Genomic DNA, 4136 nt, shown 5'->3' on the forward strand with positions numbered 1-4136 from the left:
GGAGGCAGGGCCGGAGCCGCCGGGGGAGGCGGGGGCCGCGGCCGGCCAGGCTGACATCATTCCGGGGAGGAGCGGTCCCTCCCCGCGCCGCGCGGGGGGCGCGGGCACCCCGAGGGGAGACCCCCGGAGGGACCCCCGGGAGAGACCCCCGGGGACGGCGGGGAGGGAGCGCGGGGGGACACGGGAGGCCGCGGGGACAGCGTGGAGAGACTCCAAATGGGGCCCGGGGGGAGCGCGGAGGGATCCCGGTGTGTCCATGGGGTGACCCCAAACGGGTCCCGGAGAGACCCCCAAAAGGCCCCGAGGACCCCGAGGGTTGATCCCAAAAAGGCCCCAGGGACACCCCGGGCTGACACCAAACCAGCCCAGGGACATGCCAGGGTGACCCCAAATAGGTCCCAAGATATCCCAGAGAGACCTCATAAGAGCCCCAGTGACACCCTGGTGTGACCCCAAACCAGCCCCTGGGACCCCAAGGGATGACCCCAAATAGGTCCCAGGATATCCCAGAGAGACCCCAAAAAGGCCCCAGGGATCCCGAGGGATGACCCCAAACCAGCCCCAAAGACATTCCCAGGATGACCCCAAATTGGCCCCAGGGACACCCCGGGGTGACCCCAAACATTTCCCAGGGGTTCCATTTGTCCATGTCCCCATCCATACCAATATCCTTCTGTCCATGCCCCTGTCCACCCCTGTGTCCATCCTGGTGTCCATCCATCCTTGGTGTCCATTCCAACATCCATCTGGGCACATTCCCATCCTTCCCAGTGTCCATCTGTCCATCCTAACATCTGTCTGGGCACATCCGCATCCATCCCAGTGTCCATCTGTCCACGATCTCGTCCATCCCACAACAGCCCCATCCTATCCCTCTATCCATCTATCCTATCCTCTATCCTATCCCCCATCCATCCTATCCCCATCCAACATCCCTCCCTATCCCCATCCACCCCAGTGTCCATCCATCCATCCATCCCAGTGTCCATCCATCCATGCCCTCATCCATCCCAGTATCCATTTGTCCATCCCAGTGTCCATCTGTCTATTCCCAGTGTCCCTCCATTCATCCATTCCAGTGTCTGTCCATGAATCCCAGTGTCCATCTGTCCATCCCTCCATCCCAGTGATCATCCATTCATCCATCCCAGCGTCCATCCATCCATTCCAGTGTCCATCTGTCCATCCCACTGTCCATCCAGTCATCCATCCCAGTGTCCATCTGAGTGTCCATCCATCCCAGCATCCATCCATCCATCCATCCATCCATGCCCTCATCCGTCCCACCATCCGTTTGTCCATCCATGCACCCATCCATTCTGGTGTCCATCTGTCCATCCATCCATCTGTTTGTCCATCCCTCCATCCCTCCCTCCGTGCTCCATCCCCATTCCCATTCCCACCGGGATCCCCCGGGATGAGCTCCTTTGGGATCCGCGCCCTAAATGTGCCCCGATGGTGACACCGCGGGGACACCCATGTGACCCCCGAACCCCAAATGGGCTGGATTTGGGGTCACCAGCGGGGACAGGGTTAATCCCATGGGATCCCCGGCTCGGGAATGGGATGGGATGAGCCGGGAATTCCCAAATTCCCGGGGACACCGCAAAGCCACCAAACCTCCGCTGTCACCTCGGGGGGCGCGGGGACATTGTGCGGGTGGCCCGGCAGGGGGCGCCCTCTGTGTGGTGACGTCATGGTCACGCCCGTGTGACGTCAGAGCCGCGATGGGAATGGGGGCAATGGGGGATCCCAAACTGGGGCCGGAAACCTCAAAATGGGCACGGAAACCCCAAAAACTGGGAGCGGTCAGCCTAAAACTGGGAAAAGACACCCAAGAAGTGGAAACAGTCACCCCAAACTGGGCAAATTTACCCCAAAACTGGGAAAATTCATCCCAAAACTGGGCAAATTCACCCCAAAACTGGGCAAACTCACCCCAAAATGGACAAATTCACCCAAACTGGGAGAAGGCACCTCCGACTCGGAGCAGACACCCCAAACTGCATCCAGTCACCCCAAAACTGGGCAAATTCACCCCAAACTGGATCCACTGACACACCAAACTCGGAGAATTCATCACAAAACTGGGAGAAACCACCCTAAAATGGGAGAAACCACCCAAAATGGGAAAAGATCAGAACTAGATCTGGTCACCCCAAACTGGGAGAATTTACCCCAAACTGGGCAGTGACACCCCAAAACTGGACAAATTCACCCCAAAACTGGACGCAGTCACTCCAGAACTGGGAAAATTCACCCCAAACTGGGAGAATTCACCCCAAAATGGCCAAATTCATCCCAAACTGGATCCAGTCACCCCAAACTGGGAAAATTCACTCCAAACTGGTAAAATTTCACTCCAAACTAGTAAAAATTCACCACAAAACTGGTAAAAATTCAACCCGAACTGGTAAAATTCACCCCGAAACGTCCCAATCCACCCCAAACTAGATCCTGTCACCCCGAAACAGGGCACAGTTACCCCAAAACTGGCCAAATCCACCCAAAACGGCCCAATGCCCCCCAGTCCGGGGTGTTTGGGGTCTGGGGTGACCCCCAGGATGTTCCCTAAATCTGGGAAATTCCATCCCCCGTTGAGTCACCCCCTTGCGCAATTCCCGTTTCCTTCCCCATTCCCCATCCCGGATATTGGGGAACGTCCGGCCTGAGTCACCCCCGATGTCACCATTGTCCCCATGGGTCCGGAGGGGGCCGAATCCATCTGGAATTCCACGTGGGAAGGCAAAAAAATTTGGGAATTCTGGCCTGGATCAGCTGTTTGGGGGTTCCGTCCATCCCAAAACGTTATGGGGTTGATTGGAAGCATCCATCCCGATGATCCTGGAATTCCCAAGGGATTCCCAAGTGAACATTCCCTTGGGAGAGCTCATTCCGGGGATTCCCAACCCTTTTAAGGACTGGGAACCCAAAGGGGGAGAAGAGGAGGAGGATGGGAGCAGTGCCCCAAAAATTCCCCCAAAAATTCTGAGGAATTTGGCTTTGCCACGTGGATTCTCCATGCATGAAAGTGCCCCAAAAATACCCCCCAAAATTCCCCCAAAAATTCCGAGGAATTTGGTTTTGCCACATGGATTTCCCATCCCTGGAAGTGCCCAAGGCCAGGTTGGGATGGGTTTGGAGTAGCCTGGGATAATGGGAAGTGTCGCTGCCCATGGAATGGGATCGATGGGATTTGGGGTCTCTTCCCACCCCAAATCTTTCCAGGATTCTTGGAGAAGCTGGAGGGATCATCCTGGGGTGGGATTGGGATGGGAGAGTTGGATGCCAATGGGATTCTGGGGGTTTTCTGGGATTTTGGGGTCTGAGGGTGGGAGAGGTGAATTGGGAGTGAGGGGGTTTGGGGTGGAACTGTGGGGACAGGGATAGGGATACAGGGATATAGGGATATAGGGATATAGGGATATAGGGATATAGGGATATAGGGATATAGGGATATAGGGATATAGGGATATAGGGATATAGGGACAAGGACAGGGATATAGGAATATGGGGATATAGGGATATAGGGACAGGGATATAGGAGTACAGGGATACAGGGATATAGGGATATAGGGACAAGGATATAGGGACAAAGACAGGGATATGGGGATTAGGGATATGGGGATATGGGGATACATTGATATAGGGATATGGGGATATGGGAATATGGGGATATAAGGATATAGGGATATGGGGACAGGGATACAGGGATATAGGGATATAGGAGTATAGGGATGGAGGGATATGGGGATACAGGGATATAGGGACAGGGATAGGGATATAGGGATATAGAGATATAGGGATATAGGGATAGAGGGACAAGGACAGGGATATAGGAATATGGGGATATAGGGATATAGGGACAGGGATATAGGAGTACAGGGATATGGGGATATGGGGATATGGGGATATGGGGATATGGGGATATGGGGATATGGGGATATGGGGATATGGGGATATGGGGATATGGGGATATGGGGACAGGGATGGTGTCAGGAACAGGGACAGAGGGACTGGGACATGTTCGGGATCAGGGACAGTGACTGGGACAAAGTCAGGAATAGGGACAGTGACAGGGGCAAGGTCAGGGACAGGGACCGGGACAAGGATGGGGACAGGGTCGGGGACAGACA

This window comes from Lichenostomus cassidix, chromosome 4 (genome assembly GCF_008360975.1).
Source record: "Lichenostomus cassidix isolate B80296 chromosome 4, HeHo_3.0, whole genome shotgun sequence".
In the NCBI taxonomy this organism is placed as follows: domain Eukaryota; kingdom Metazoa; phylum Chordata; class Aves; order Passeriformes; family Meliphagidae; genus Lichenostomus; species Lichenostomus cassidix.